This window comes from Narcine bancroftii, chromosome 11 (assembly GCF_036971445.1).
Source record: "Narcine bancroftii isolate sNarBan1 chromosome 11, sNarBan1.hap1, whole genome shotgun sequence".
Lineage (NCBI taxonomy): Eukaryota > Metazoa > Chordata > Chondrichthyes > Torpediniformes > Narcinidae > Narcine > Narcine bancroftii.
In genome coordinates this window covers 46,812,845-46,833,409 of record NC_091479.1, presented here as the reverse complement: position 1 = coordinate 46,833,409, position 20,565 = coordinate 46,812,845, and the positions used below count along the sequence as shown (strand labels likewise).

Genomic DNA, 20,565 nt, shown 5'->3' with positions numbered 1-20,565 from the left:
CCAACTGCAGCAAGTAGTAATTCTTCCTCTTCTTCTCGAATTTCTGAGTTGTCCTCCTTCACCTCATACCTGGCAGCCCTACTGTGGTTCTGATCCAGAATTTCCTGCATGTGATAACATTCATCCATGCTGAGAGGCTCAGTAGCACGCAGGGGAGCATCTCCAGATGGGCCGCTGCATACTGTCAGTCGCCTTCCTGCTAAACCGTGCTCGCATTCGGGCACCCACCCCCCATCTCCTTAGTCAAGCCAGGCTCGGGTCAGATTCCATGCTCGCGCTCCTCCTGGCCCGCCGCCAGGCCAAAGATTTTGGCGACATCTTGCATCTCTGGATGCGCAGAGGATATGGACGTTTCTTCCTCCCAGACCGCGTGGGATACTCACGGAGCTTAATTCAAACCTGTCGGCAGCAAACTCTTAATGATGTCCCACCTTGTCCTGTGGAGCCCAGCACATATAACAGATTACGGCACAGAAACAGGCCATATCGGCCCTTTGAGTCTGTGCCAGTTCACATGAACAACTCCACTAGTTTTCCCCTCCAACATTCTGGCCACATCCCTCCAACACCCTGATATTCATGTACACATCCAACCTTCTCTTAAATGACAGAAAGGACCCTGCCGCAATTATCTCTTCTGGAAGATCATTCCATTCTGCCACCACTCTCTCAGTGAAGAAACATCCTCTAACATTCCTCCTAAAGTTTTGCCCCCTTACCCTGAACTCATGCCCTCTTGTTCCAAACTCCCCTGCCCTCAGGGGAAAGAGTCTACTCATGTCTAGTCTATCTATTCCTTTCATAATTTTGAATACCTCTATCATAACCCCCTTCAACCGTCTACGTTCCAATGAATAAAGTTGCTGTCTCCTTAATCTTTCTCTGTAATCTAGATGTTGTAAGCCACGTAACATTTTTGTAAATCTTTCCTGCACCATCTCCACCTTATCTATTTCATTCCTATATTTGGAGACCAGAACTGAAAACAATTCTCCAAACCTGGCCTCACCAATTCCTTAAACAGTGCAGCATCACTTTCCAGCTATACTCTAGTCTATGCTATGATTTACGAAGGCCAGCAGACCATATCTCAGGATAAGACCCACTGTCTTAACGTCCCTCATATGCAAGATTTTGCCTCCCATCTGCACAATTTCTGTGCTTTCTCCAAGGTTGATCTTGTCATGAGATACCATCAGATCCCATCCATAAGGAAGACATTCCTAAAACGGTGATTATTATCCCTTCTGGGCTTTTCGAATGTTTTAGGATGTGACTTAAGTTGAAGAATGGTGTTCAAACCTGCCAGCGGGTTATAGACACTTTGGACAGAGATTTAGAGTTCCCTTACATCTACTTGGATAACATCTGGTAAAAACAATCTCATCACGAATATGCTGTCCAGACCGACTATATATCATATTCAGGGTGACATTGATATTCATGAATTAGCCAGTATCCAGGCAATGGACCCCGATGTTCAGGCATACAGTATGGCCATTACTAACCTGGACATACAGCAGAGGGCAGCACAACTGGGTGGCCAACCTTACTTTGTGACATGTCTTTGGGCTACATTAGACCAATGTTTCCTGCATCTTGGAAGAAACACCTTATTGACCAGAGACACAGCTTATCTCATCCATACATCAGAACATATGTCAAGCTCATGTCAAATATATATGTATAGCATGGACTGAGAAAAGGTGTCATACAATGGGTTTGCACATGTACCTCCTGCCAGACTGCCAAGATTCAGTGCCACTCTAAGCCACCTCTTCAACATTTCCTGCCGGTATGCAGGCAGTTGGAACACGTGCATGTGGACCTGCTTGGACCATTGCCAGAATCTCAAAACATGAGATACATTCTAACAGTTGTAGAACATTTCACGCGCTGGCCAGAGGCCGTCCCGTTGCCATCCAGTGACACTGAGACAAGGGCCAGAGCATTCATCGTCAACTGGATGGCTAGATTTGGTTTTCCCACATTAATTCAGTCCGCGGAACACAATTCACCCACGTTCCCACTGGCAACTGAAGTCCACTTTTTAGGCCCGACTCACTGGTCCCAATTAGGTTGATGAGTTGCCATGCGTTCTTTTGGGAGTGCTCACAGCTCCAAAGTAAGATATGTTTGCATTGTCCGCAGAGATGGTTTATTGTACGGTCCTTACAGTTTCATGGGACATTCATTTCACAACCAACTCTGATCTGAATATCCTTCAGCAGCTTCGACATGGTATCGCTATCAGCAAAGCTTTTCCTACCCACTGGCTTGGATCCCTTTAACAGAATGTGCCCCACAACTCCTGGACGCTGATTTTGTTTTTGTGTGCAGACAGTACACAGGAGTGCTGTTACAACGACCGTATGAGAGCCTTTTCCGCGTGGTGAAGAAGGATGGATTTTAGTATACTTTGGACATTGGGGGACATTCTCAGCTGTTTAGTTTGGACAGACTGCACATGTGGATCCCGCTTCACCCATTCAGTGCCCCCATCCCAGACGATGAGTGTGTCCACCTAAGGTGCATGCAGCTGGTGTTTTTCTTTCTGGTGACGATTCTGGGGGTTGTAGCAGCTGTGAAGCGGGCCGACTGGGCAAGGTTCTTTGGCGGGCACATGAAATCATAAGGCAGACAGCTGGGTACTCATCCATTTAATTGACCGCATGCACGTGGTGCTGCGTCCCGAAAAACAGCACGTTGATCTGTGATTTCCCCTGCCGGAAGGTGCGGGACACTCACAGGGCTTAATTTAAAGCTCTGGTCCCGTGGATCGGCAGCAAACTCATAATGATGTCCCACCTTGACCCATGGAGCCTGGGACATGCTGTAAATAGAAGAAGCCTGACTAACCTGGTGTGTGTGTGTGTGTGTGTGTGTGTGTGTGTGTGTGTGTGTGTGTGTGTGTGTGTGTGTGTGTGTGTGTGTGTGTGTGTGTGTGTGTGTGTGTGTGTGTGTGTGTGTGTGTGTGTGTGTGTGTGTGTGTGTGTTGCTTTAGTAGCTCTATCGAAGTAGCCGCTACATAAATAAATATTTAGGAGGATTATCACACTTACAGGATACTTTTCATCCATCTAACAGCCTGTGGGAAGAAGCTATTCCCCAGCCTGTAAGTCCTGATTTTGATGATGGACGTGGTTAAAGATGCTGTTCACTAGATCAAAATGGTCTTTGCACTATTCCTTGAGCCCAATTTGAACAACACTCCTAGTAAATGTCATCTACAGAAAAAGGGAGAGCCCAGTGATCCTCACAACTCGGCATCATTCCTGTCTGATGCTTTACAGCAACTAGATCATCAAATGGTGCAGCCAGACAGGAGACTCAACAGCGCTCCTGTAAAATCTCAGGATGAGAGCCGTTGGCCTTGACCTCCTCAGCCTCCTTGGGAAGTGTAGGCACTTCCTGACCGATAAGGAGGTGTGATTGTTTTTTGTATTAATACGTGTGCTGTATGGATGGGAATTTTATGTGATTGTATTGTCCATTCTTGCTCTTTAACAATCTTTAGTGGATAGAAGTAGTCATTGTACTCTAGGATGTACAATCATGTACAGATTGTCTTTAAATAGCCATTTGGCCCAGATGTCTATTCAGTCCAAGAATACTTAGAATCACAGGCAGATTTTGAACAATAACACCATTCGTTCTTAAACAAACATTGGTTTTAATTTTCTTTAAACAGAAAAACAAACAGGATCAAACTTTAACTTATCTCTATTAATTTAACAGCCTTCCATTACCCCCTTCTAATTTTAAGTGCAGGTGTATTTAATGTGCATAAAGTTCTTTGACATGACTCCAAGTTCACCGGTATCTATCAATTCTTATACTGTGCACAGAATTCAACATTTATGAATTTTCACCAAGCTCTGGTGGTTAGAAGTAAATGTTTACCCTCCAGGAAGGCTCTTGTTGGTTTCAGAGAGGGATTTCATGCACATTGGACACACAAAGACTGATTCCCTCTGATCAGCCACTTTGGTGTCTTGCCAAAGAAACTTGACCCATCAGGGTTTTCCAAATGATAACCTCTTCTGCAGGTCACCATTGATTTCCTTTTGTTTCCCTTATTTCAGGTGAAACATCATTTCTAGCCAGCCATTTCCTCTTGTATGGACAACAAAGTTTTTCAACAGGTTGAACTGAGAACTCACAAACCGTCTTCAAAACAAGATGCCAGCTTGCCATTTCTCTCTCTCTCTCTCTCTCTCTCTCTCTCTCTCAATTTTAGAAAAAGCCTATTTGGTCTCTCCTCTCTTCTTGCAAAACCACATGACCTTCTTAGAACAGCAAACTGGTACCAGCCAGATGATTGCACCAGACCCAAACTTCTGAGTCCATTCATCTGTTGCTTTAAAAACAATATTCCATTTACACCTCCTTTTGAAATTCTTTCGCAAAAGTCTCCTTGTTTTGTCTTTGCAAAGGCTCTTGGCTCAGTCTCAGCAAAGCTCTTGCATTTTAAATAAGAGCTGTTTTGTGAAGTGGATGTATATGTTTGTGACCTAAACGACTCGTCCAATCCAACTCTTTCAAAAACATATCTATATACAATGTAAAATATATAATCTGTCACAGGACAGATGCAGCAGAAGAGCTGTGATAAAATCAATGGTGTCCTTGCAAAAAAAAAGTGGGAAGAGGTATAATCTGGTGAGTGGAGTTTGTAATAGTTTGAAACTTGAACCTCTCTCTCTATTTCAGGAGACAATTTACTGTCATGTAATTAAAAAGTGTCATATCACACAAAATTGCTTTTTTCCAGCTGTAAGACAGACAGACTCACCTCTGGCAGAAATTGCCTGAAATGCCTCTTGCAGTCAGAGAAAGACGGAGTGCTCCCCAACCCCCACCACCCTAAATGCTGGGCCAAGTCACTGATGGTCTCTGGATTCTCTTTCAATGCTCACAGACCATCCAAGTCATTGGCAATGTGAGCTCCAGTTTGGAACCTCTGACATAATTAGGAACAATTTAGCACTTATTCAATTCCCAAGTCTGATACCTGAAACACTTTTAGCCAGTTTTGACCCAGTCTCTAGCATTCCACAGCCTGGTGTGAGTTCCTTGACTTCTTTGTTCAGAAGCCCGCAGCCTGCGTGGGTTCCTCTCCTCAAGACACCAACAGCCTGCCACCTATGTGGGTCTTTCAGCTGCAGAACCCCTCACTGGTCTGCTTCCTTGGTCACTGACCCATGGATTGAATCCTCTGCTTCTGAGATGTTGGTGGGGTGTGGTCTTCCTGTTTTCTGGTGCCCTGTACTAGTCGTCCACTTCCCCAGATTTCACAGTGGCGAAGAAATCTAACAAAATTGTAACTAACAGGAGAATCGCACATGTCCAGAGGGATGGAAAGGGCATTATTACAAATTGAAATCTGATATTTGAATATTCAGGTGCCAAATTTGCAAAAGCATAGAGTATATATTTCTCAATCAATATGTAATTTTTTCCATAGGAATACAACTTTGAATTTTTGCATGTCATCTTGGCATCTGTAAATATATATATATATATCTGATTTCCAAATAAGTGCAATATATTTCCTCATCACCACTAACGTTAATTTAACAAATTTCAATTGATATATTTATATATTTAATTTGGGCCTTGTTCCTTCAATATTTCCTAATAAAATAAGATCAGATTCTGCGGAAAAAATCTCCGATAACTTGTTCCATTAATATTGTAATTCTCCCCAAAAAGATCTTGCATTAGGACAAAGATAAGTTGAATGCAACAAAGTTGCGACATCTTCACCACACCTAAAACATTGATCTGATAATTCTGATTTTATTCTATTCAATTTCTCTGGTGTAAGAAGTAACTGCAGAAGGAAAACTAGTTGTGAATTCCTTCCTCACTGCTGCAGTGTGGATCTCTAGTCAATACTTCCAGACTGCTGGGTTGAAGTGAATTAATACAACTCCCCTGGATCACGTGATCTCTATTGCCAAATCAGCTTCCTGTAGAGCTTTTCAAATCCAACTGCCTGAGTCACTTGACTCCAGGTGTAGCTTTCAGATAAAATCCTTGTTGACATCTGCTACATGACTGATGTAAAAACAATTACACTGAACTAATTTATGTCTTTCATTGAGATCCTTATATGGATCTCCCCATATTTGCCTATCAATTAAATTATTCAGATCCATTTCCCACCTTTGTCTCAACTTATGAACTCCTCATTTGAAAGTTCCTACTTGTAATAAAGAGGACATCATCAAATAATTTTTTTTAACAATTCCTCTTACAAGGAGTTCTATTGCAGTACAATATGGTTGGTCCGAACTTACCCTTCAAATATGCTCTTAGTTTGAAATAGCAAAAAAGAATGCAATGAGTTATATGATATTTATTTCTCAGTTGCTCAAATGGCATTAATTGACACCTTTCATGACAATCTTCAACATTTATAATCCCCTTACAAAACTCGCTATCCAGAAATTGATGATCCTTTGAAAAAGATACGAGGATTTTGAATCAAAGCCATTCTGGGTGATGTACATCCACTTACACCAATTTCATCATTTATTTTATTCCATATATTAATCAAATGTTTCAACAATTGTGTATCTTTATCACCAACTATTAATTTTGATTCCCACTTGTATATAAATTCTTCTGCTTTTCCCTCTCCGATTTTATTTGATTCTATTTTAACCCTTTCAAAAAAAGAAGCAAGAAATCTCATTTGAACTGCTCCATAACTATTTTTAAAATAAGGAAGCTGCAGTCCTTTCAATGCAGAATTTCCATTGGGTTATTTGTAACATGGGATTCAATCGGAAATGGGTTCACATGACATAAAACCGCAATGCAGAATTTTTTTCTAAGAATGCAATACAAGAGGAGGGTTGTCTAGGTCTCCAGCAGGATATAGATCACAAGATATAGGAGCAGAAGTAGGCCCGTCGAGTCTGTTCCACCATTCTTCCACTCACCCACACTCCCGAGCTTTCTCCCCATAACCCTTGATTCCTTGACTAATCAAATAACTGTCAATCTCTGCCTTAATGATCTCACATCGGTTTCACGACCCACTGACAAAATCAATTTTTCCACATTTGTTTTAAATTGACACCCTTATATCCTGTAATTATGCTCTCCTGTCCTAGAATCCCCTTCCATGGGAAACATATTTGCCATATGTACTCTGTGCAAGCCTTCCAGCATTTGAAATGCCTCTGAGGTCCCCCTTATCCTTCTGTACTCCAACTAGTACAGTCGAAGAGTCGACAATTGTTCCTCATACACTAACCCTTTCATTCCTGATATAATTCCAGTAAATCATCTCTGACCTTCTCCAACACCAGCACATCTTTTCTCAAATACGGCACCCAAAACTCCAATTCTGATTGAATGGAAAGGGAATTCTCCAACGACACAAACACAACAATGAAATGATATTATGTCTTGTTGATATTTACCACTCGGGAAGGTTCTTGTTGATTTTCAGATAGAGGTGTGTTGTTCAGAGAATCATTAATGTTTTTGTGACTCAACGAACCAGCATCTAAAGTCCGTTATCTCTTCACAAAAGCTTGATACATTTAGCATGGAGCAGAGCTGAGCCACGACTTTGCAGGTATTTAAGGGAGTGTGTGGGCAGGGTTTGTTCTGGACCAACAATTTCGCCAAATGACTCTGCTTGAAATCAAGATTCAAACCATTTTGAGGAATACAATAGGAATTGTTCAACAAGAGCCTGTTGTTCTCTGAGGAGTTTTCTTTCAGTAACAGAAATAATTTTTTTTTAACAGCCCGTTAATATTCCTGATACAGATCTTTGAATTTAACTTTCAGGTTGCTATCTGTTGTTAACTTGGAGGCCTTTAATGGGGTGACTGGGTGGAATCTTTGCTTTAACCAAGCAGTTCTCTTGCAATTTTCCAGCTGTAGGATGCGATTCAGTTGCTTGCAAGTTTAGCAAGTGGGATTTTGATGTGAAATTGCAAATCGTAGCATCATTTTTGTGTTTAAAAATGCCAATGTGAAAATTTTAACTTTAGTCTTCTTGGTTTGCTTAAGTTTACAGAGGAGACGTTGGGTCAAGCTGAGAAGATAGAGTTGGATGCCCATTTGGTGAATCGGCTGGGCAAAGCATAAAGCACAAAATGAGGGTCTGAAAAATTAATGAAGGAGACTGAAGTGCCGTTGAACCAAACCCAGGTAAAGAATTTAATTTTGTGCTGTGTACTTAAGAGACTTAACGATTTGGGCTTTTAGTGGTGACCTATTTATATGAACAAAATCTGATTAGAATAGAAGTTTATGGAATGTTTGGAAGTTGTCACAAAAAAATGGAGATATAAATTAGATGTTGTAATTAAGATAAATGAACAATACAATGAGCTTGGTGTCACAGTATCTGTCTCCCTCTACCATACATCACCGTTAAACCTTCTCCCCAATATGAACCTGATGTCAAAGTATCTGACACTGTTAATCGTACATCAATGTTAAACTTCTCAAGAATGTGAATCCTGTCTCAAAGTTTCTGCCTCAGTCTATCGTAGATCAACGTTAAACTTTCTCCCCCTGTGAACCTGGTGTAATAGAATCTGCCTCAGTCTACCGTCCATCAACGTTAAACCTTCTCCCCACTGTGAACATGGTGTCATGGTATATATCTCAATTTACATTATATCACCGTTAAACCTTCTCCACAACGTTAACCTGGTGTCACAGTATCTGCCTCAGTCTACCGTATATCACCGTTAAACCTTCTCCCCATGTGAACCTGGTGTCACAGTATCTGACACAGTTTATCGTATATTACTGTTAAACATTCTCCGCACTGTGAACCTGGTGTCACAGTATCTGACACAGTTTATCGTACATTACTGTTAAACCTTCTCCCCACTGTGAACCTGGTGTCACGTTATCTACCTCAACATACCGTACATCACCGTTAAACCTTCTCCCCATGTGAACCAGGTGTCACAATATCTGACACAGTTTATCGTACATTACTGTTAAACATTCTCCCCACTGTGAACCTGGTGTCACTGTATCTGACACAGTTTATCGTACATTACTGTTAAACATTCTCCCCACTGTGAACCTGGTGTCACTGTATCTGACACAGTTTATCGTACATGACTGTTAAACCTTCTCCCCACTGTGAACCTGGTGTCACTGTATCTGACACAGTTTATCGTACATTACTGTTAAACATTCTCCCCATGTGAACCAGGTGTCACTGTATCTGACACAGTTTATCGTACATTACTGTTAAACATTCTCCCCACTGTGCACCTGGTGTCACTGTATCTGACAGTTTATCGTACTTGACTGTTAAACCTTCTCCCCTCTGTGAACCTGGTGTCACTGTATTTGACACAGTTTATCGTACATTACTGTTAAACCTTCTCCCCACTGTGAACCTGGTGTCACTGTATCTGACACAGTTTATCGTACATGACTGTTAAACATTCTCCCCACTGTGAACCTGGTGTCACAGTATCTCACACATTTTATCGTACATTACTGTTAAACATTCTCCCCACTGTAAACCTGGTGTCACAGTATCTGACACAGTTTATCGTACATCTCGTTAAACTTTCTCCCCACCATGAACCTGGTGTCACAGTATCTGACACAGTTTATTGTACATTACTGTTAAACCTTCTCACTGCTGTGAAGCCAATGTCACAGTAACGATCTCATTCGTCCACACATCAGCATTAAACCTCTCTCCACTGTGAATCTGGTGTCACTTTGCCTGCCACATTTTATTTTACATCAGCGTTAAACCTTATTCCCATTGTGAACATGGTGTCATAGTATCTGTCACAGTTTATTTTACTTCACCGTTAAATCTTATTCAAATTGTGAACCTGGTGTCACAGTATCTCACACAGTTTATCGTACATTACTGTTAAACCTTGTTAATGTTGTGAACCCATTGTCTCAGTATCTCTTATCAGTCTACCATACATCATCATTAAACCTTTACACATCTGTGAATGGGTGTCACTGTATCTCACAGTTTATCGTACATTACTGTTAAACCTTCTCCCCACTGTCAACCTGGTGTCACAGTATCTGACACAGTTCATAGTATATCACTGTTAAACCTTCTCACAAATGTGAATCCCACTATAAAATAATACTCCCCTTCTAAGTCTCACTGTATTGAATCCCACCTATTTAAAAAATTCCAAAAATAGAGAAAAATCAATCCCAAAACAAGTTGCTCAAAAGTAGCAGTCCCCTAAAAATCTGGGTGTGGTAAAGTCCACAAGTGGCAGGTGACTAAAGGACTCAGTGTCACCCATCCCCAGTCAGACTTTTACAAAGTCCTGAAACAAAAACATTCAACCCAGTGATTCCAATCCCAATCATTGTTCCGGATCAACAATATCGAGAAGACTTTGCGTCAATTCAACTTTTTTCCCATTCTTTCCATATTTTCCAATCTTCCCATTTCCATTCCCATTGACCCTTCCTTTCGGTGACAATGGTGAAGATCGCCCATTTCCTCGTACATCTGGCAATGAATTTGCAAATATTAAAGCATCGTGGTCATTTTCAAAAAACTGAGATTGAAAATTCCCATAAAAATCTTTCAATACTGCCGCATAACTAAAAGCAAATTTATATCCCTTTCGCCACAATACTTCTTAGGCTGAATTAAATTCTCGGTCTCTTCTGATAATTTCTTGACTCAGATCTGCATTAAACAAACCCTATTATTTTGAACCATCAGTGGATCCTGATTTTGCCGTGTTTTCTGCACCACCAATCGAAGGATCACCTCTCTGTCTTGATATTTAAAACAGCGAATCAAAACTGCTCGTGGTAATTGGCCTGGAAACGGTTTCTTCCTTAACGCTCTGTTTGCTCGATCTAATTCCAGTCCATCCGGAATGAATTACCTGCCCTACACTTCTGGGTTCCATTTCTTCAAAATCTTCTCCGGATCCGAACCTTCCATATCTTCCGGAAGACCTACTATCTTAACATTATTTCTACGACTTTGGTTTTCTAATGTCAAACTTCAATAATTCCTTCTTCTGAATCCCCCAATCTACAAAAGGATCTTCCACTATTTCCATTTTATCTCTATTACGCTCCACTTGACTCTTGCATTCAAAAAAGCCTCCACAATCTTTTTAAAATGATCTTGCACAGTATCCACTGATCGTGTCCATCTCGTAACATCACTCTTAACTACATTAATATCTTGCTTCATGAAAGTTATTTCTTCACACACAGTGTTCATTTGAGTTTTCATTTCCAAAAATCCTTGAGTCATCTGATGAGTCATCTGCATTGACATATTTGACATAACTTCCATGAGCTGAGCAATCCCTTCCAGAATTGGAAACACAGAATCCAGTCCAGGATCCATAACCTCCATTTGAGGCCGACCTTCTTTTGCCTCAGTCCCCAGTTCTTCAAGTTCTAATGAAGTTGAGCATCCTCTTCCTCCATAGCAATAGGTCCTCTTCCGGTGCTGCTGCAGGTCTGGACACCCGACAACAGTGTGCCGACCTCGTCAGTTCACCGTCGCTCAGGCTCCCCCACAGCCCACACCTTCTCCAAAGGTTTGTGGACCCTCGACGCACTGTGCATGCCTGGTAGGGCCACCGACTGCGCAGGTGCGTCTTCTGATGCTACACTGTACCTCTCCTGACCACCAGGCAATGCTGCAGGCTCACGGGCCTGTCCTCGCTCAGCTGGCCCGCCCTCACGCCTGTGTTCTGCTGGCCCGCCCTCACGAGTGCATGAGTCGAAACCGCTGAACACATCACTGAGCTGGCGCCATCCTGCGATAGCGCAAGTGGTACCGACGAGATACTTAGCCGGGCAGGAGTCCTCTGAGACTTGGGGACTCCAGTTGACAACTCCGTTGCTTCAACTTGAACTAGGCCTCGATTCTTCAACACTTTGTAAGGTAATTTCTTCTGTAACTGAGTTTTCGATTTTTTCACATTTGCAGCCATTTCGATCCTCCACTATTCCAAAGTCTATAAACAGTATTTTTAACCACTTTTACAACTTTTAAAATCAAGCATTTAATAGTCTAACTGGGGAAGGGTGGAACCACACGTCTACCCATCAGTGCTTAAATATATTAATAATGAAATCATGAAGTTTCATCTCTTTGTGACTGACAGAGATAATGAAAACCTAGACAACAACAAATGGCAGATTTACCACAGGACAGAGTTTCACCTGATGAATTCCCATTTACATCCGTGGAAGTTGATTATTTTGGTCCTTTGCAAGTAAAGTGAGGACGAAGTGTTGAAAAACGATATGGAGTTATTTTCACGTGTTTGACTATGAGAGCAATTCATTTTGAAGTAGCGTCATTGCTTGACAGAGACTCTTTTATTAATGTTCTTTAGCGTTTTATTCTTAGACCTGGTCAAGTCAAAGAATTATGTTCTGATAATGGATCTAACTTTACAGGAGCTCAACTAGAATTATGAAAAGTTATTCAAAATTGGAATCAACATAAAATTCATGATGCATTATTTCAGAAAGAAGTTAATTGGATATTTTATCCACCCATAGTTATGGGTGTGGTACGGGTAAGGGTTAGTTGGTTGTGGAGAACGTTTACAAAGGTCAGTCCAGCCTTTATGGGCCAAAGGGCCTGTACTGGGCAGCAATGTTTGATGTTGTAATGGATGCGGAAGCTCTGGGAAGGGGTAAGGGAGGGACTGGCCAGGAAGTCTGCAGATGCTGGGTCCGAGGGCAATGCACAAACATGCTGGGGAAACTCATGGATAGTTTTCTGAGGAGCAGGTCCTGCATCACGAGTCAAATTGAGTATTTCGAGGAGATGTCAAAGGAAATAGATGAAGGTAAAGGTGTGTATGCGCTGCATGTGGATTTTAGTAAGGTGCTTGACAAGGTCCTCACAGTGGCCTCATTTAGAATGTCAGGAGGCATGGGATCCATGGAGCCTTGGCTGTGTGGATTCAGAATTGGCTTATCTGCAGTAAACAGAGGGTAGTAGTAGATGGAACAATGACTAGTGGCTCTCCAAAGGGATCTGCTCTGGGACCCCTGCTCTTTGTGATTTTTATGAATGATGATGGGAGTGAAAGGGTGGGTACGTCAGGGGATGACACAGAGGTAGAGATGTTGTAGACAGTGTAGAAGGTTGTCATAGGTCATCCAGTTTTCAGAGAATTGGCAGATGGAGTTCAATCCTGTAAATACAGATGTACTTAAATAAGCAACTGGTCCAGGTTTATTTCCAGAGTCATTTTCAAGGGCACGAATAAAAGTTATTCCAAAGAAGGTTGGATACCCATAAAAGTAGCTTCATATAGACCAATTTCTTTATTGAATGCGGATTACAAGAACGTGAGGGCAGAGCACTTGGTTAGTGACAGGATTATGAACAGTGTGCAGGACAGAGAAATATTTAGATCCTGCTCCATTAATCGCTCAATGTTGCTATGAAAATTGAGTGGGAGTTTAAGATGGTGTATTGTGTGCTGGCCTTCAGGAGTCAGGGGATTGAGTTCAAGAACTGAGAGGTAACGTTGCAGACGTATAAAATTCAAGTCAGACCACACTTGGAATATTGTTTGCATTCCTGGAGCGAGAATACCAGAGGACGTCTAAATAAGGAGGGAACTTTAGTCAAGATGTGAGGGGTATATTTTATTCACACAGAAAATAGTGGGTGCCTGGAATGCATTGCCAGGGGTAGTAGTGGAGGCTGGTCCATAAAAGGCATGAAAATGATTTTAATATGGGGTCAGGAATAAATGAAAAACAGAAGGTACTGGTGTGAGGGAGGAAAGGGTAATATCGTTGTGGGGTAGGTTCATATGGGTCAGCTGAAGGGATTCAACCAATCCATCTATGATTTGTCCAGCATTTGCTGCCATGTCGTGGTGAACCAGGGTGTTGCCTGATGGAGACACGGTGCTTTGAGCTCTGCAGAGATAGATCGTGGTTTTCTCCAAAACACACTTCCTCAGGTAAAGCAGAGGAAGGGGGAAGGCCCTAGTGTGCAGGGGTAGGGAGGGGGGTGATAGGGGAAGAGTTGGGACCCTCCAAAGTCATCGTGATCAGGCTTTGCAGACAGCATCTCTATCACCCATATTTCTCTTCCCAGGAGAAGGAGCGATCTCAGAGACAAGACACAAGTCCAGAAGAACCTCGTATCCCAGCTGATCAGAGGTCAGATAACATCATGATGTCCTGAATTCCTCCCCCTTCTTCTCCCTCTGGCCCTGCCAACCCCATTCCCTGCATCTTCCATGTCCCTTCACCCACCCCCCCTTCTCCCCTACCCCTCCTCGATCCCAACCCCCTCCCGCTCACCTTGCCCTTCCCTCACACCTCTGCCCTAACCCCAGCCCTCCTCCCTTCACCTCCCCTTCCCCCTCCCCCTTCCCCCTCCCCTTTCCCCTTCCAACCTTAATCTAGGGGAAGGGGGTAGGAGAAAGGGGGTAATGGAAGGGGGTAAGGGTAAGAGTAAGGGGTAGTGTTGGGGGTGTGGGTATGGGTGAGGGGTATGGTTAGGGGAAGGGGATAGGTGTAGGGGATAGGTGTAGGGGATAGGGGTAGGGTTTACGTTTGGGTTGGGGAAGGTGGGTAGAGTTAGAGTTAGAGAGGGCTGGGATAGAGGTAGCATTATGGTTAGGGTTAGGAGACATGGGCTCGGATTAGGTGTAGGTTAAGGGTGAGATTTAGAGTTCGGGGATGTGGGTTTGTGTTGGGTTTAGGGGAAGGGAGTAGGAGGTAGTGGTAGGGTGAGGGTTAGGAGAAGGTGGGTTGGATTAGGGTTGGGGTTAGGGGACGGCATAGGGGTAGAGATAGAGTTAGGGGACGGAGTAGGGGTAGAGTTAGGGGACGAAGAGTAGTGATAGGGGGTATCGGTAGTGTTAAGGTTAAGGTTTGTTAGGGGTTAAGGTTAGGAGTAGGGGAATGGGAAGGGGGAGGGGAACCGGGAGGCGAGCGGGGGAAGGAAAGGGGGAGGGGAATGTAATGGAAGATTTAAACCATGTTTTATACTTTTGCAGACTTTGCTTCTGCAAGGCTGAGAACCTGCTTGTTTTTTACAATCAGCAGACATAAGCTAAATTCCACCAAGGGGCCAGAGATGCAGTTATCTGACAAAAGGACATCTGTGTACCAAGAACATTTAATCTTCCTGCTTGTTTTGGTCACAGACTGTCAGAGGCCTTGCCTTGATGCAAAATAACCATTGTATTCAAAGTGATAAGCTGAGAATTATGTTATTCAATCGAAGCCTAACATGCTAGCTTACTCGCTTATCTTTCTTACTGTGCTGGGAATAGATGCTTGGGTAAGCAGTTTTCGGGTAATATAAGCTATGGTCCCGCTGCTGAAGTTTGAGACTCTCTGAGAAGTGGCAACATCCGTCAGCAAGAAGAAGAATTTCTGGAGTCCAGCTAACGTCCCAGTCGAGGGAGGTGGAGAAGCTGCTACCGGCGACCGACAACCTACGACAAGTGTGCAGTCGTTGCCTCGCTTCGGCAGTTGGGACCAGTCCAGGCGTTGATAAGTATAATTGGGAAGGGCTTGCATATTGTAGTTTGAAATCCGCTTTTGAATTTGTAATAAACATTTGTTTAAACTGAACTGCTCTCGGTGTGGGTGTCTATTTTATTTCGGTAGCTCAAACACTGTGACCAATCTCAAACGAACAAAGTGAGAAGTACAAGTTTACGCAAGACAGGGAACGGGGTGGAGGTAAGGAGAGGTAAACGGAGGAAGCCATCCCTACCCCTTTCCCCACATTATCCCTGCTTCTTTTCTCCTCCTTCTAGCAGAAGTCGGGCCTCATTCCGGCCAGAACCTCCCTGTGGTTTCAGAGCCTCCGTTTCAGGAAGTGCCTTAGACGTTCGCTGCTGGACAGATATCTTGTCTCTTGATTCATTCTGTACCATTATTATTAAATTTAAAAATGGTTGGGTTTTTTAAAGCTAGAATGCAAAAGGCTGGTCCAGATAGACAACACAGAATTAGGCTCTTCGGCCCCTCTCTCCTGCTGGCTGAGTTGTTGTATTCAGTCCATATTCCTCTCCCCGTTTTTATTCTTTGCTCCCATCCAGTTCATGTTGCCTTGTCAATCTCATGGCCTGTGTAAGAAGCTGCCTGGCTGTCCTGCTTTTATTCCATATCTCCTTCCTGATGGCAGGGGGACAAAGATGCTCTGTGCTGGATATCTATGAGTCTATTTACAAATCCCATCCCTGCAAACAATCAGGGGTCCCTTGCCTTGAGTTTCCACCCATGTTGCATCTCCCTCAGCACTCTCTCGTCAGAACACTACTGCACCCTCCTTCCCCTCCTCTCCCAAGTCTCAGTATCCCGCTGACAATTCCAGTCAGCTGCCATATCAAGACCCTGGCCCAGCTAAACCAATGGATCGATCAGCACCTTCTCCCCTCAGGAGTTCGAGGAATCCACTCTCTCGCAATGTCTTGCGAATAAATGTCCTGCATTCGCCTTCCCCTTGGTTTCCTCCTGTTATCAGGCACCTGGATGGTCCCCACACTGTTGAAACTACCCATGTTCTCACTGATCTCTCTGCACCTCTGCCCTCCATCCAAGGGTCTTGGTTGTCTTGTGGGGCTGGTGGAGAACAATGCACCAACTCAAGGAGATGGGGAGCAGTACAGAGACCCCCAGCTCCAGGAGACAGGGAGAACCACAAAGATGGCCAACTCTGTCAATCAGATAAAACCTGATGATCAGTTGCAAGGTACAAGGAACTCTCGGTACTGCTACATGTGGGGCATCCCCACACCTCCACCCTGGCAATTCTCAAAACAGTTTTCCTATTCATGTGGGGGTCCATGTACATGGTCAATCAATGGGGGCAAGGGTGTAACCAGCATGGCCATCATTGTGTGTGGCTGTGCATGGAACCAAAGTGCAAGGGCACCAAATGGCGCTATGTGCTGAGGTTCTACCTGGCTCAGGTGTTGCGAAAGATTGGTCTGGCCCGGGTGCCACTCAATGTCCCAGTCAGCAAGACTTTGCCCCTTCACCTTCCTGGGAATGGTTTCATAGACAAACACATTTGACCACAAAGCCATCAGCCAGTGGTCAGCAGAGAATTGCTGACACAGAGACTCTAGGCTTGATGGGATACTGTGGGGTGGTCCACTGAGCAGAGCATCCAGAGACATCCAGGAGGTGTTCCAGAGGGCCAAGGACTCACTGGCCAACACCACCCTTCTGGTACACGCCAGGCCAGAGACACCCACCACTCTCACAGTAGATGCTTCCAGCACAGCAGTAGGGGGCGCACTGGAGCAATTCATTGAAGGGCAATGGCAGCCCCTGGCCTTCTTGAGCAGATACCTCTGGCCACCCGAACTCAACTACAGCACCTTTGGCTGAGAGCAATCGGTGCTGTATCTGGCAGACTGAGGCAGGTAATCTGACCTCAGCTTCACAGTGGGGAGAATGTTTCACGGAGATGTACGAAAAACTGTCACAAACACTGTGACACTGGGTTAACAGCAGTGAGAAGGTTTAACACTAATGTACGATAAACTGTGTCAGATATTGTGAAACCAGGTTCACAGTGGGGAGAAGGTTTATCAGTGATGTAAGAAAAACTGGGGCAGATACTGTGACACCGGGTTCACAGTCGGGAGAAGGTTTATCAGTGATGTAAGATAAACGGGCAGATACTGTGACACCAGGTTCACAGTGGGAAGGGGGTTTAATGGTGATATGCGATTCAATTTTGCAGATACAGTGATACCGGTTTCACAGTAGGTAGAAGGTTTAACATTAATGTATGGTAGAATTAGGCAGATTCTGTGACAGTGGGTTCACATTAGGGAGAAGGTTTAACAGTGATTTTCGGTAGATTGAGACTGATTCTATGACACAGGGTTCACAGTAGTGAGAAGGTTTATCAGTGATGTTTGGTAAATGTTGGCAGATACCAGGAAAATGAGTTCACTGAAGTGAAACGGTTTAATATTGATGCACGATTAACTCTGGCTGATACTGTGACACCAGGTTATCAGTTGGGAGAAGGTTTAATGGTGATGTACGGCAGACTGAGGCAGACACAGTTACAACGGGTTCTCAGTGGGGAGAAGGTTTATATTTGATGTATGTTGAACTGGGGCAGAAAATCTGACAACAGGTTTCCAGTGGGAATAAGGTTTTACGGTGATATAAGATAAACTGTGGCAAATACTGAGACACAAGGTTAATGGAGGTGAGAATGTTTAACAGCGCTGTACGGCAGACTGAGGAAGATACTGTTACACCGGGTTCACAGTGGGGAGAAGGTTTAACGGTGATAAACGGAGGAATGAGGAAGATACTGTGTGACCGGGTTCACAGCAGTAGTTAGAAGGTTTAACAGTGATGTACAATAAACTACAGCAGATGGTGTGGCATCAGGTCAACAGTGGGGAAAAAGATTTCATGGTGATGTATGATATAATGTGGCAAATACTGTGACAATGGATTCAGAGTTGAGAGATAGATCAACGGTGATGTACAGTAGACTGAGACAGATAATTTGACACCAGGTTCACAGTGGGATGGAGGTTTAACAGTGATACACGATTCAATGTTGCAGATACAGTGATACCTGTTTCACAGTAGTGAGAATGTTTAATACTGATGTCCAATAAACTGTGTCAGATACTGTGACATCAGTTTCACAGTGGGGAGAAGGTTTAATGTTGTTGTACAGTGGGCTGAGACAGATACTGAAATGCATGTCATTCAATGCAAAAAGCAGAGTGACAAGGTAGACGAGCTTAGAGCCTGGATTGGCACTTGGAATTATGATGTGGTGGCAATTAGTGAGACCTGGTTATGGGAGGGACAGGACTGGCAACTCAATATTCCAGAATACAAATGTTTTAGATGTGATAGAACAGGGGGTAAAAAGGGGGAGGAGTTGCTCTACTTGTGAAGGAGGACATTACTGCTGTGAGGTGGCAGGATGGTTTGGAGGGATCGTCCAGTGAGGCTGTTTGGGTGGAATTGAGGGGTGGAGGAGGCATGAGGGCACGAATAGGAGTGTATTATAGACCACCAAATGGGACAAGAAAATTGGAGGAACATATTTGTAAGGAGATAGCATATATGTGTAATAAACATAAGGTAGTGATCATGGGAGATTTTAACTTCCCTCACATTGATTGGGATACCCATACAGTAAGAGGCTGGAAGGGCTAGAGTTTGTCAAATGTGTACAAGATAGTTTTTTTAATCAATACGTAGAGAAACCAACTCAGGACGGTGTAATACTGGATCTCCGGTTAGGGAACGAGATAGGTCAGGTGTCTGAGGTTAATGTTAGAGAACAAATTGAGTCTAGTGATCACAACTCTATTAATTTTAGGGTAGTTTTAGGGAAGAGCAAAGAAGGGCCTAAAGTTGAGGTTCTGGATTGGAGAAAAGCAAATTTCAAAGGAATAAGAATGGATTTGGGGAGTATTGACTGGGACATGATTTTTTCAGGAAAGGAAGTAAATGAAAAATGGAGAATATTCAAAGAAGAAATTTTGAGAGTACAGAGTAGATGTGTCCCAGTGAGGATCAAAGGAAAGGCTGGAAGTCATAGGGAGCCCTTGGTTTTCGAGGAATATTAGAAATTTGGTTAGGAGAAAGAGGGAGGTGTACAAGAGGTATAAACAGCAGGGTGATGAGAAATTGAAAGAGGACTACAAGGAGTGTAGAAAAAATCTTCAGAAAGAAATTAGAAAGGCCAAAAAGAGGCACAAAGAGGCTTTGGCAGACAGAGTAAAAATAAATCCAAAGGGTTTCTATAGGTACATTAAAAGTAAAAGATTAGTGAGGGATAGAATTGGACCCCTTTAGATAGGGAGGGTAGGCTATGTTAGAAGTCAGAGGAGAAGGGGGAAATTTTAAATGATTTCTTTTCCTCGGTATTCACTAGGGAAAAAAATATTGTACCAGTTGAAGTAAAGAAAAATAGTGGGGAGGTCATGAATCATATAAGGATAACCGAGGAGGTAGTGATGGCAATGTTAAAAAAGATAAAGGTGGACAAATCTCTGGGTCTGGACAAAGTATTCCCAAGGACACTCAGGGAGGCTAGTGTACAGATAGTGGGGCCATTAACAGAGATATTTAGGATGTCACTGGTCATGGGGGTAATGCCAGAGGATTGGAGGGTGGGTGGCTCATGTTGTTCCGCTGTTTAAGAAAGAGTCCAAATGTAAGCCTGGAAATTATAGACATGTGAGTCTGATGTCTGTGGTGGGGAAGTTAATGGAAAGTGTTCTGAGGGATGGCATTTCCAAATATTTGGAAGAACAGGGATTGATCGGTAGTAGTCAGCATGGTTTTGTCAGGGGTAGATCATGCTTAACAAACCTTATAGAGTTTTTCTAGGGGGTTACAAAAAAGATTGATAAAAGGAAGACTGTGGATGTGTCTATTTAGTCTTTGGTCAAGCTTTTGACAAAGTTCCCCATAGGAGGTTAGGTAAAAAGGTAGAGGCATTAGGTATAAATAAGGAGGTAGTGAAATGGATTCAGCAATGGTTGGATGGGAGGTGTCAGAGAGTCGTGGTAGAAAATTGTTTGTCAAATT

General features: G+C 43.3%; 1 long non-coding RNA gene across 2 annotated transcripts in view; it reads left to right on the top strand.

The window, feature by feature from the left end:
- The window catches only part of LOC138745335 (uncharacterized), a 30,728-nt gene extending 15,169 nt beyond the window's left edge, over positions 1-15,559 (top strand). For both annotated transcript variants that reach the window (XR_011346185.1, XR_011346184.1), the window contains 3 exons: positions 8,041-8,181; positions 14,105-14,169; positions 15,015-15,559. This is a non-coding gene — a long non-coding RNA (uncharacterized lncRNA). The remainder of the gene's footprint in view (positions 1-8,040; positions 8,182-14,104; positions 14,170-15,014) is intronic.
- The last annotated feature ends 5,006 nt before the right edge of the window (positions 15,560-20,565 follow it).